General features: G+C 41.7%; 1 non-coding gene across 1 annotated transcript; it reads left to right on the top strand.

Moving 5' to 3' along the window:
- The first annotated feature begins 13,507 nt into the window (after positions 1–13,507).
- Positions 13,508–13,615, top strand: LOC148544350 (small nucleolar RNA R71). The gene has a single exon (XR_015901873.1). It is a non-coding gene; the product is annotated as a small nucleolar RNA R71 (small nucleolar RNA).
- The last annotated feature ends 470 nt before the right edge of the window (positions 13,616–14,085 follow it).

Here is a 14,085-nt window from a genome sequence, read left to right as displayed (position 1 = left end):
TAAAAATACTTCATGGTTGAAAACTTACTTCCTAGAGACTTTTAATTATGTATTTTAATACTCCTTTATTCCATTCGATGCCGTGATCTGTGTGTTAAGTGTTTCAGGCTTTATAGGGCATGAATGACTTGGAGATTGGAAAGGAAGCTTGCAAAAATGGAAGGAACACAAGAAATTGAGGAGATGACCAGCGAGAAGTGACACAGACGCATGGCTCACGCGACCGCGCGACATAGAGGAAGTTGCAGTGACGCGGACGCATGGCCTACGCGACCACGCGGATTGGAAACTGCACAAGTGACGCGAAGGCGTGGACGACGCGCACGCGTGGCAAGGAAAAACACCAGATGACGCGAACGCGTGAATGACGCGATCGCGTGACATGCGCGATCTGCAGAATCTGCAGAATTCACTGGGGGCGATTTTGGGCCCTGTTTTGACCCAGTTTTCGGTCCAAAAAAGCAGATTAGAGCCAGGGAACATGCAGAGACCAGAGACAACATTCATTCCGCATAATTTTAGTTTTAGATCTGATTTTACTCCTCCTCTAGGTTTTTTCTCTACACATTCATAGTTTTTAGGATGTTGATTTTATTGCTTTTTAGACTGGGATATTGAGAAGAGTTATTACTTCCGTCAAGACTTCGTCAAAATTATTATTGGATTATTTTTAGAATTTATTAATACAAGAACTATTTTTATTTTTAATTGATCCTTTTGATTATTATTTATCATGTCTTTCAATATTTCCCTTTCTTATTTCGTGGATTTTACAATCATAATGAGCGAGTAGTTCTACAACTTGATTGGGAGTTAATTGACAAGAGGATCTTGAGTTGGATGCTCAAGAGTAAAATTATAGTTGGGTTTCGCGTTGGGTCACCCTCTAATCACTGACACTAGTCCTTCCCAAGGGAGAGGATTACAACTTGTGAATAGAAATTGATTTCCAACTTGCTTAACTTTCCTTTACCTGGTAAAGGATAACTGAGCAGGCAACCTTTAATTATCACTTTTATCTTGAGAAAACTCCATCAAGGATAAGGGTTCCAACTAATCTACTCCCAGTCAAGGTCTTTATTTAAATTACATAAATTCTCTAATTTAATTTCCTGTTTATCAACTCAAACCATTTTTAGAAAACATCTGATTAATAAAATAGCACATCTTCCTGCAACTCGTTGGGAGACGACCTGGGATTCATACTCCCAGTATTTTAATTTTAATTTTGTGACAAACACTTCTAAATTGATAAGCAGATTTTCAGTTGGTTAAGAACTGTACTTGCAACGTATCACTTATAACAATTTCTTAACTCGCCAATTTCCGCCACGTCAATTTTTGGCGCCGTTACTGGGGAGTTACAATAGAGTGCTAAGTTATTGATTGGAATTTATTTATTTGCATTTTATTTTATTTTTTGTTACTATGAGCTGCATGTTTCTTTCATTAAATAACGCGTTCACTTCCTGATCCAAGCTTGCCAGTATTTGATCCTGAGATTGAAAGAATTATTTCACGTATAAGGCAAGCTCGGCATCGGTTAGTCCTCTCCGAGGGCGAATCTGAAATGTCACTTGAGGAAGAAACAAGCTCCCGTTCTACTGATTTGGTTGATTTACGTGCAGGTGACATGGCAGCACCTAGAAGAATTACTATCCAGGAGGCTGGAGCCCTTGATTTCACAATGCAACCGTTTCAAGTGCATCACCCAGCAGTGGCCTACACTACTCAACTTGATGCCTAAGTTTCATGGCTTACCTGCTCAAGAGCCTATCAAGCACCTGAGGGATTTTCAAACAGCCTGTTCTACTGTCAGGCGTGACGGTGTAGATGAAACTTCTATTTTGTTAAAAGCTTTCCCATTCTCTCTTGAGGGAAAGGCGAGAGAGTGGTACTACACTCAACCCGCAGCAACTGTTTCTGACTGGGATACGCTTAGAAGAGAATTTTTGGAAAAATTCTTCCCATCTGAAGTTACTGATAAACTGAGGAAGGACATTTCCATGATTGTTCAGGACGAATTCGAGACTCTCTATGAATACTGGGAGCGCTTCAACAACCTTCTGGAAGCATGTCCCCACCATATGATTGACAAGATAGTATTGCTCGGCTACGTCACACAGGGCATGAGGCCCCAAGATAAGACCACATTGGAAAGTGCTAGCAATAGGTCTATGAAAAAGTACAAGACTACTGATGAGGCATGGCAATTGACCAGTGACTTGGCTGAGTCTACAAGGAATCACAGGCAGAAACAAGGCCGGTCAAAGGCTGTTACAGAGGTATCTTCTAGAAAAGAAACTACTGCTCTGACTCAGAGTATATGTGAAATGACCAACTTACTAAAGCAGATGCAGTTGAGTCAACAACAAGCACAGCAAAGCCAACAGTTAGTCCCACAGAGAGTGTGTGGGATCTGTGCTGATTACATCCATTATATTGATGAATGTCCGCAACTCCAGCAGGAAGACAACACTGTGGCAGCCACTCATAACTTCTATGACTGCCCCGACCAAGGGTACAATCAAGGTGGCAGTTACAACCATGGATGGCAGGACAGTTCTAACCAAGGTTGGAGAGATAATTCTAACCAGAATTGGAGGGACAACAATAACAAAGGAGGCAGAGACAATCAAGGATATCAGAAGTGGAATAATAATAACAACAGGCAGCAGAACCAGAACCAGCCTTACAGAGCACCTCACCTGAGGCAGTCCCAAAATTAATAAATTAGAAACTATTCCTTTAGGTAGTTCTATATCTGCTTTAATGGGAGGTATACCTGAAAAGTGTAGTGATCCAGATCTATGTATGGTTAATTGTACTATTGGTGGCGTGATATTTTCTGACTGCATGTGTGATTTAGGAGCATGCGTTAGTATAATGCCTTTATCTATATATGATACTTTGAGGCTCCCTCCCTTAAAAAGGTCGGTAGCTCGTTTCGTGTTAGCAGATAAAAACATTATTACAGTGGTTGGAGTTGCTGAAGATGTATTAATGAGCATTAAGGGACTCACATTTTCCATTGACTTCTATATTCTGGAAATGCCCCCTAATGACTCAGGAAGGCCATCATCAATCTTGCTTGGAAGACCATTCCTGAAGACTTCAAAATTCAAGCTGGACGTATTTTCTGGAACTTATTCTTTTGAAATAGATGGCAGAATAGGAAATTCAGTTTAAATGGAGCTATGAAGCACCCTCCGGATGACCTTTCTATCTCCCATTGTGACATCATAGATGAAACCGTGGCTGAAGTTCACCAGGAGGAGTTCGAAGAGAAGTACACAGGACAAGGTCCAAGTGTGGGGACACTCTTGGAGGACACTGAGGGCACTTTGCCATTATCACCAGCCCCAGATAATCCAGAGCCTGACCATGAGCAGAAATTGGAATTAAAGCCCCTCCTTCCACACCTCAAGTATACTTACCTTGAGGACAAGCAGAGATTTCCAGTTATCATTGCAAGGGAACTCACTTCCCAACAAGAAGAACAGCTACTCAATGTGCTGAGGAAACACAAGAAAGTAATTGGATGGAGCCTAGCGGATATAGTAGGCATCAGCCCTCAAGTTTGTGAGCACAGAATATTCTTAGAAGAGGGAGAAAAGCCTGTCCGTCAACCTCAGAGAAGACTGAATCCCACCATCTTAGAAGTTATCAAGAAAGAAGTGACCAGGCTACTTGAAGCAGATATTATTTACCCCATCTCAGATAGCGAATGGGTCAGTCCAGTACAAGTGGTGCCCAAGATGTCTGGAATCACAACAGTAAGAAATGAGCATGGAGAGCTTCTGACAACTAGAGTGCAGAATTCATGGAGAGTTTGCATTGACTATAGGCGTCTTAACTAAGCCACTCACAAGGATCATTACCCCTTGCCATTCATTGATCAGATGCTTGATCGCCTGTTAGGTAAATCCCATTATTGCTTTTTAGATGGTTATACAGGTTATTTTCAAATCCATATAGCTCCTGAAGATCAGGAAAAGACTACTTTCACCTGTCCTTTTGGCACTTATGCTTATAAGAGAATGCCCTTTGGCTTGTGCAATGCACCAGCTACCTTCCAAAGGTGTATGATAAGTCTTTTCTATGACCTTATTGAGGACTGTATGGAGGTTTTTATGGATGATTTTAGCATTTATGGTGATTCATTTAGCCTTTGCTTGGATAGTTTATCTAGAGTATTAGATAGATGTGCCCGTACAAACCTTGTATTGAATTTTGAAAAATGTCACTTTATGGTTAAACAATGGATTGTACTAGGACATGTTGTGTCTAATACTGGCATTTCTGTAGATCCAACAAAGGTGAATGTTATTTCTAGTTTACCTTACCCCTCCTCTGTGAGGGAAGTCCGTTCGTTCCTTGGCCATGCAGGTTTTTACCGGAGATTCATTAAGGACTTCAGTAAGGTAGCACTACCTTTATCCAGACTACTGCAGAAAGATATTGAGTTCGAGTTCAGTGAGGATTGCAAACAAGCGTTTGATAAGTTGAAGACTGCCCTGACTCAAGCTCCAATTGTGAGAAGACCTGACTAGAGCCAGCCACTTGAAATCATGTGCGATGCTTCCAACCATGCAGTAGGAGCAGCGCTGGCTCAGCGTGAAGGTAAGGATCCTTTTGTAATTGCTTATGCGTCTAAGACTTTAGACACTGCTCAGTCTAACTACACTACTACTGAGAAAGAGCTTCTTGCTATTGTTTTTGCTATGGATAAATTCTGAGCCTATTTACTTGGTACTAAAGTAGTAGTGTACTCAGACCATGCAGCTCTAAAGTATTTATTAGCTAAAAAGGAGTCCAAACCAAGGCTTATACGTTGGATACTGCTACTACAAGAATTTTATTTAGAAATTAAGGATAGGAGTGGTAACCAGAATCTAGTGGCAGACCACTTGAGTCGCCTTGAGCACATTAAGGATACCGCCACTCCTATAAATGATAATTTCCCATTTGATGACTTACAAGCAGTATCTGAAGTAATCCCTTGGTATGCACCTGTAGCTAATTATCTAGTTAGCCGCACCTTTCCTCCAAACTTTACTAAGCATCAAAGAGACAAGCTGAAAAGCGAGTCCAAATATTATATATGGGATGACCCATATTTATGGAGATGTGGCGCTGACTAGGTAATTAGACGGTGTGTGCCTCAATCAGAATTCCAGTCCATTTTAGTGGCCTGTCACTCATCTGAGAGTGGAGGACATTTTGGCCCTCAAAGACCAGCTAGAAAAATTTTAGACTGTGGATTCTGGTGGCCTACCCTTTTTAAAGATGCTGCTGAATTTTGTAAATCTTGTTCCCCATGCCAAAGGTTTGGTAATATATACAAGAGGGATGAGATGCCTCAACAGACTATGCTTTTCTGTGAAATTTTTTATGTTTGGGGCATTGACTTCATAGGTCCATTTCTAAATTCTAATGGTTATTTTTATATATTGTTAGCTGTAGATTACGTTTCTAAATGGGTGGAAGCAATTCCTACCCGCACTGATGATGCTAACACTATTGTTTCCTTTGTGAGAAACCACATTATTTGTTGCTTTGGATCACCACGAGCAATCGTGAGCGATCAAGGCACCATTTCTGTAACAGGAGACTAATAGGATTACTAAAGAAGCATGGGATAGTTCATAAAGTGGCAACAGCCTACCATCCCCAGACTAATGGGCAAGCTGAGGTGTCTAACAGAGAGATAAAGAGTATATTGCAGAAGATATTCATACCTAATAGAAGAGACTGGAGCATCAGGCTACAAGATGCACTATGGGCATACATAACTGCATACAAGACACCCATTGGGATGAGTCCCTTCCGCTTAGTTTATGGGAAGGCCTGTCACCTCCCAGTAGAGGTAGAGCACAAAGCCTTTTGGGCAGTGAATGAGTGTAATATGGAATTTGAGAAGGCCGGAACTAAGAGAAAGTTGCAACTGCAGGAATTAGAAAGCCTACGCCTAGAAGCTTATGAGAACTCAAGACTGTACAAGGAAAAGATGAAGGCTGTGCATGATAAGCACATCAAGAGGAGAGAGTTCCAACCTGGGGACTTTGTCCTCCTTTACAACTCTAGACTGAGACTCATGCCAGGCAAGTTAAGATCAAGATGGGAAGGTCCATATAGAGTGGAGAAGGTTGATCCATACGAAATTTTCCACCTGAGCCATCCTTCAAGCTCTGAATTCATCAAAGTTAATGGACATCGCCTGAAGCTATATCATGGGGCGAAGGTGAAACCCAGGGAGCTAGAGATCTTCCTCTTGGAGGATCCACCCACAGCAGAACACTGAGCTAGTAGAGCGTCCAACTTAAGGACGTTAAAGCAAAGTGCTGGGTGGGAGACAACCCACCATAGTATGATCGTTCCTTTCTTTATTCTTAGTTTTCTTTTTCAATAACTCTTATCTTTATTAGCACATTTAGCTTGCATATGCATTTGCATATTTTTATTTAAAAAAAAGAGAGGGAGATCACGCGACGCGTCTGCGTTGCAGGTGGCTCAGAAAGAATAAGAAATCAAACAGAAAGTCACGCGAGAGTGTGGCTGGAGGTGTGCCTATGGCACAAATCACCCCACGTGACCGCGTCGCTGACGCGTCTACGTCATGTGGGAGAATTGCCTTCCACGCGTCCGCATCACCCACACGGACGCGTGACCTGAAAATCGACGTAAAAGAGGGTGCATGGCAGAAAGTTGTGCTAGAGTGGTGCTGGACTGGCGTTGGACGCACAGTTCCTACCACGCGAATGCGTGCCCCACACGTCTGCGTCATTGGTGCACGAAATTGTGATCTCAGGCAACGGCGCTAGAAACTCTGTACGCACGTCTTGATAAATCGTTTTTCATTCACAACTTCGATACAACTAACCAGCAAGTGCACTGGGTCGTCCAAGTAATAAACCTTACGTGAGTAAGGGTCGATCCCACGGAGATTGTTGGTATGAAGCAAGCTATGGTCACCTTGTAAATCTCAGTCAGGCGGATATAAAATAGTTATGGAGTTTTCGAACATAAATAATAAATAGATAGAAAATAAGGATAGAAACACTTATGTATATCATTGGTGAGAATTTTAGATAAGTGTATAGAGATGCTTTCGTTTCTCTGAACCTCTGCTTTCCTGCTGTCTTCATCCAATCAATCTTACTCCTTTCCATGGCTGGCTTTATGTAAAGACATCACCGTTGTCAATGGCTACTTTTTATCCTCTCTGGAAAATGGTCCGATGCGCTGTCACTGCATGGCTAATCGTATGAAGGCATCACCCTTGCCAATGGCTGCGTCCTATCCTCTTGTGAAAATGGTCCAAATGCTCTGTCACAGCACGGCTAATCATCTGAGGTTCTCGATCATACTGGAATAGGATTCACCCTCCTTTTGCATCTGTCACTATGCCCAGCACTCGCGAGTTTGAAGTTCATCACAGTCATTCAATCCCAGAGTCCTACTCAGAATACCATAGACAAGGTTTAGACTTTTCGGACTCTCATGAATGCCGCCATCAATCTAGCTTATACCACCAAGATTCTGATTAAGAGATCCAAGAGATACTCATTCAATCTAAGGTGGAACGGAAGTGGTTGTCAGGCACTCGTTCGTGGGGGAATGATGATGATTGTCACGTTCATCACATTCAGGTTGAAGTGCGAATGAATATCTTAGAAGCGGAATAAGTTGAATTGAATAGAAAAACAGTAGTATTTTGCATTAATCTTTGAGGAACAGCAGAGCTCCACACCTTAATCTATGGAGTGCAGAAACTCTACCGTATGAAAATACATAAGTGAATAGAGGGTAGGCATGGCCGAGTGGCCAGCCTCCCATGGAGGTCTAGAGATCTAAAAATGATCAAAAGATACAATCCCGGATGTCTAATACAATAGTAAACAGTCCTATTTATACTAAACTAGTTACTAGGGTTTACAGAAGTAAGTAATTGATGCATAAGTCCACTTCCGGGGCCCACTTGGTGTGTGCTTGGACTGAGCTTGAATGTTACACGTGCAGAGGCTCTTTCTGGAGTTGAACGCTAGGTTGTAACGTATTTCTGGCGTTCAACTCTAGTTTGTGACTTGTTTCTGGCGTTTAACTCCAGACAGCAGCGTAGAACTGGCGTTCAATGCCCTTTTACGTCGTCTAAACTCAGTCAAAGTATGGACTATTATATATTGCTGAAAATCCCTGAATGTCTACTTTCCAACGCAATTGAAAGCGCGTCATTTTGAGTTCTGTAGTTCCAGAAAATCCACTTTGAGTGCAGGGAGGTCAGAATCCAACAGCATCAGCAGTCCTTCTTCAACCTCTGAATCTGATTTTTGCTCAAGTCCCTCAATTTCAGCCAGAAAATACCTGAAATCACAGAAAAACACACAAACTCATAGTAAAGTCCAGAAATGTGAATTTAACATAAAAACTAGTGAAAACATCCCTAAAAGTAACTAGATTCTACTAAAAACATACTAAAAACAATGCCAAAAAGCGTATAAATTATCCGCTCATCACAACACCAAACTTAAATTGTTGCTTGTCCCCAAGTAACTGAAAATCAAATAGGATAAAAAGAAGAGAATATACTATAAATTTCAAACTATCAATGAAACATAGCTCCAATCAGATGAGCGGGACTTGTAGCTTTTTGCCTCTTGAATAGTTTTGGCATCTCACTTTATCCATTGAGGTTCAGAATGATTGGCATCTATAGGAACTTCAGAGTTCAGATAGTGTTATTGATTCTCCTAGTTCGGTATGTTGATTCTTGAACACAGCTACTTTATTAGTCTTGGCCGTGGCCCTAAGCACTTTGTTTTCCAGTATTACCACCGGATACATGAATGCCACAGACACATAACTGGGTGAACCTTTTCAGATTGTGACTCATCTTTGCTAGAGTCCCCAATTAGAGGTGTCCAGGGTTCTTAAGCACACTCTTCTTTTGCTTTGGACCTTGACTTTAACCGCTCAGTCTCAAGTTTTCACTTGACACCTTCACGCCACAAGCACATGGTTAGGGACAGCTTGGTTTAGCCGCTTAGGCCAGGATTTTATTCCTTTAGGCCCTCCTATCCACTGATGCTCAAAGCCTTAGGATCCTTTTTATTTACCCTTGCCTTTTGGTTTTAAGGGTTATTGGCTTTTTGCTCTTGCCTCTTGGTTTTAAGAGCTTTTGGCTTTTTCTGCTTGCTTTTTATTTTTATTTTTTTCGCCTATATTTTTTTTCTTTTTTTTCTGCAAGCTTTGTTCTTTGCTGCTTTTTCTTGCTTCAAGAATCATTTTTATGATTTTTCAGATTATCAAATAATATGTCTCCTTATCATCATTCTTTCAAGAGCCAACATATTTAACATTCTTAAACAACAACTTCAAAAGACATATGCACTGTTCAAGCATTCATTCAGAAAATAAAAAGTATTGTCACCACATCAATATAATTAAACTAAGTTCAAGGATAAATTCGAAACTCATGTACTTCTTGTTCTTTTGAATTAAAACATTTTTCATTTAAGAGAGGTGATGGATTCATAGGACATTCATAACTTTAAGACAAAGTTACTAAATACTAATGATCATGTAATAAGACACAAACATGGATAAGCACTTAACATAGAAAACGAAAAACAGAAAATGTAAGAACAAGGAATGAGTCCACCTTAGTGATGGTGGCGTTTCCTTCTTGAGGAACCAATGATGTCCTTGAGCTCTTCTATGTCTCTTCCTTGTCTTTGTTGCTCCTCCCTCATTGCTTTTTGATCTTCTCTTATTTCATGAAGGATGATGGAGTGCTCTTGATGTTCAACCCTTAATTGTCCCATGTTGGAACTTAATTCTCCTAGGGAGGTGTTGATTTGCTCCCAATAGTTTTGTGGAGGAAAATGCATTTGAGGCATCTCCGGGATCTCATGGTGATGAGCTTCATGCGTCTCTTGAGATCCATGAATGGGCTCTCTTGCTTGCTCCATCCTTTTCTTAGTGATGGGCTTCTCTTCCTCAATGGGAATGTCTCCTTCTATGAAAGCTCCAGCTGAGTAACATAGATGGCAAATAAGATGAGGAAAAGCTAGCCTTGCCCCAGGGGAGGGCTTTTCGGCTATTTTGTAGAGTTCAAGGGAGATAACTTCATGAACTTTTACTTCCTCTCCAATCATGATGCTATGAATCATGATGGCCCGATCCACAGTAACTTCTGATCGGTTGCTAGTGGGGATGATGGAGCGTTGGATGAACTCCAACCATCCTCTAGCTACAGGCTTGAGGTCCAGTCTTCTTAGTTGAACCGGCTTGCCTTTGGAGTCAATTTTCTATTGAGCTCCTTCCACACATATGTCCATGAGGACTTGGTCCAACCTTTGATTAAAGTTGACCCTTCTAGTGTAGGGGCGTGCATCTCCTTGCATCATAGGCAAGTTAAACGCCAACCTCACATTTTCCGGACTAAAATCTAAGTATTTCCCCCGAACCATTGTAATATAATTCTTTGGGTTTGGGTTCTTACTTTGATCATGGTTCCTAGTGATCCATGCATTGGCATAGAACTCTTGAACCATTAGGATGCCGACTTGTTGGATGGGGTTTGTTAGAACTTCCCAACCTCTTCTTTGTATTTCATGTCGGATCTCCGGATACTCATTTCTCTTGAGCTTGAAAGGGACCTCGGGGATCACCTTCTTCTTGGCCACAACATCATAGAAGTGGTCTTGATGAGCTTTGGAGATGAATCTTTTCATCTCCCATGACTCGGAGGTGGAAGCTTTTGTCTTTCCTTTCCCTTTTCTAGAGGATTCTCCGGTCTTGGGTGCCATCAATGGTAATGGAAAAACAAAAAAGCTTATGCTTTTACCACACCAAACTTAGAATATTGCTCGCCCTCGAGTAAGAGAAGAAAGAAGAGATGAAGAAGAAGAAGAAGAAATGGAGGAGAGGGAGAGAGAGATATGTTTCGGCCAAGAAGGGGAATGAGGGTGGTGTTGTGTGAAAATGAGGAGGAATGGAGGGCTATATATAGGGAAGGGAGGTGGGTAAGGTTTCGGCCATATAGGGTGGGTTTGGGTGGGAAATTGATTTTGAATTTTGAAGGTAGGTGGTGTTTATGAGGTAGGTTTATGGGGAAGAGTGGATGGATGTGAGTGGTGAAGTGGTGATAGGGAAGAGAGATTGAGGTGATTGGTGAAGAGTTTTGGGGAAGAGTATTTGTGGGATTGTGTGAAAGAGGGGTGAGAAGAAATGAGTGGAGGTAGGTGGGGATCCTGTGGGGTCCACAGATCCTGAGGTGATCCTGTGGGATCCACAGATCCTGAGGTGTTCAAGGATTTACAACCTTGCACCAAATTAGGCATGCAAAATGCCCTTGCACACAACTCTGGGCGTTCAGCGCCAGATTGGTGCTTATTCTGGGCGTTGAACGCCCATTTGTTGCCCATTTCTGGCGTTGAACGCCAGAACCATGCTTGTTCTGGGCGTTCAGCGCCAGCTCTTCTCCAGGGTGCAATTCTGGCATTCAAACGCCCAGATGCTGCCCATTTTGGGCGTTCAGCGCCAGAACCATGCTCTGTTCTGGCGTTGAACGCCAGCCAGATGCTTCTTACTGGCTTTTAAACGCCAGTAAGGTCTTCCTCCAGGGTGTGATTTTTCTTCTGCTATTTTTGATTCCATTTTCAATTTGTATATTTATTTTGTGACTCCACATGATCATGAACCTAATAAAATATGAAAAACCATGAAAATAAAAATTAGATAAATAAAAATTGGGTTGCCTCCCAACAAGCGCTTCTTTAATGTCAATAGCTTGACAGTGGGCTCTCATGGAGCCTCACAAATGTTCAGAGCATTGTTGAGACTCCCCAACACCAAACTTAGAGTTTGGATATGGGAGTTCAACACCAAACTTAGAGTTTGGTTGTGGCCTCCTAACACCAAACTTAGAGTTTGACTGTGGGGGCTCTGGTTGACTCTGTTTTGAGAGAAGCTTTTTATGCTTCCTCTCCATGTTTACAGAAGGATGTCCTTGAGTTTTAAACTCAAGGGAGTCCTCATTCAATTGAAGGACTAGTTCACCTCTGTTAACATCAATCACAGCTCTTGTTGTGGCTAGGAAGGGTCTTCCAAGGATGATGGATTCATCATCATTCTTCCCAATATCCAGGACTATGAAATCAGCAGGGATGTAAAGGCCTTCAACCTTTACTAACACGTCCTCTACTTGTCCATAAGCCTGTTTTCTTGAATTGTCTGCCATCTCTAATGAGATTTTAGTAGTTTGCACCCCAAAGATTCCCAGTTTCTCTATTACGGAGAGAGGCATGAGGTTTATCCCTGAACCAAGGTCACACAGAGCCTTTTCAAAGATCATGTTGCCTATGGTACAAGGTATTACGAACTTTCCAGGATCCTGTTTCTTCTGAGACAATGTCAGTTGATCCAGATCACTTAGTTCATTGGTGAACAAGGGAGGTTCATCTTCCCAAGTCTCAATACCAAATAATTTGGCATTCAGCTTCATGATTGCACCAAGAAACTTGGCAGCTTGCTCTTCAGTAACATCCTCATTTTCTTCAGAAGAGGAATACTCATCAGAGCTCATGAATGGCATAAGGAGGTTCAATGGAATCTCTATGGTCTCTAGATGAGTCTCAGATTCCTTTGGTTCCTCAGAGGGAAACTCCTTATTGATCACTGGACGTCCCAGGAGGTCTTCCTCCTTGGGATTCACGTCCTCTCCCTCCCTTACAGGTTCGGCCATGGTAATTAATTCAATGGCCTTGCACTCTCCTTTTGGATTTTCTTCTGTATTGCTTGGGAGAGTGCTAGGAGGGATTTCAGTGATCCTTTTACTCAGCTGGCCCACTTGTGCTTCCAAATTTCTAATGGAGGACCTTGTTTTATTCATGAAACTCACAGTGGCTTTTGATAGATCAGAGACTAAGTTTGCTAAATTAGAAGTATTTTGTTCAGAGTTCTCTGTCTGTTGCTGAGTGGATGATGGAAAAGGCTTGCTATTGCTAAACCTGTTTCTTCCACCATTATTAAAGCCTTGTTGAGGCTTTTGATCCTTCCATGAGAGATTTGGGTGATTTCTCCATGAGGGATTATAGGTGTTTCCATATGGTTCACCCATATAATTTACCTCTGCTATTGCAGGGTTCTCAGGATCATAAGCTTCTTCTTCAGAAGATGCCTCTTGAGTACTGTTGGATGCAGCTTGCATTCCATTCAGACTCTGAGAAATCATATTGACTTGCTGAGTCAATATTTTGTTCTGAGCCAATATGGCATTCAGAGTATCAATTTCAAGAACTCCCTTCTTCTGAGGCGTCCCATTACTCACAGGGTTCCTCTCAGAAGTGTACATGAACTGGTTATTAGCAACCATGTCAATGAATTCTTGAGCTTCTGCAGGCATTTTCTTTAGGTGAATGGATCCACCTGCAGAGGTATCCAATGACATCTTAGCTAATTCAGACAGACCATCATAGAATATATCCAGGATGGTCCATTCTGAAAGCATGTCAGAAGGACACTTTTTGGTCAATCCTTTGTATCTCTCCCAAGCTTCATAGAGGGATTCACCTTCTTTTTGTCTGAAGGTCTGAACATCCACTCTAAGCTTACTCAGCTTTTGAGGAGGAAAGAACTTGGCTAAGAAAGCCTTGACCAGCTTATCCCAAGAGTTCAGGCTATCCTTAGGTTGAGAGTCCAACCATACTCTAGCTCTGTCTCTTACAGCAAAAGGAAAACGGATGAGCCTGTAGACTTCAGGATCTACTCCATTAGTCTTAACAGTATCACATATCTGCAAGAATTCAGTTAAGAACTGAAAAGGATCTTCAGATGGAAGTCCATAAAACTTGCAGTTCTGCTGCATCAGAGAAACTAGTTGAGGTTTCAGCTCAAAATTGTTTGCTCCAATGGCAGGAATGGAGATGCTTCTTCCATATAAATTGGAATTAGGTGCAGTAAAGTCACCAAGCATTCTCCTTGCATTGTTATTATTTTCGGCTGCTGATGAGCGGATAATTTATACGCTTTTTGGCATTGTTTTTAGTATGTTTTTAGTAGGATCTAGTTACTTTTAGGGAT

The sequence above is a fragment of the Arachis ipaensis genome, chromosome B9 (genome assembly GCF_059453495.1).
Source record: "Arachis ipaensis isolate K30076 ecotype BB chromosome B9, ASM5945349v1, whole genome shotgun sequence".
Classification (NCBI taxonomy): domain Eukaryota; kingdom Viridiplantae; phylum Streptophyta; class Magnoliopsida; order Fabales; family Fabaceae; genus Arachis; species Arachis ipaensis.
This window is presented reverse-complemented; position numbering and strand designations above follow the sequence as displayed.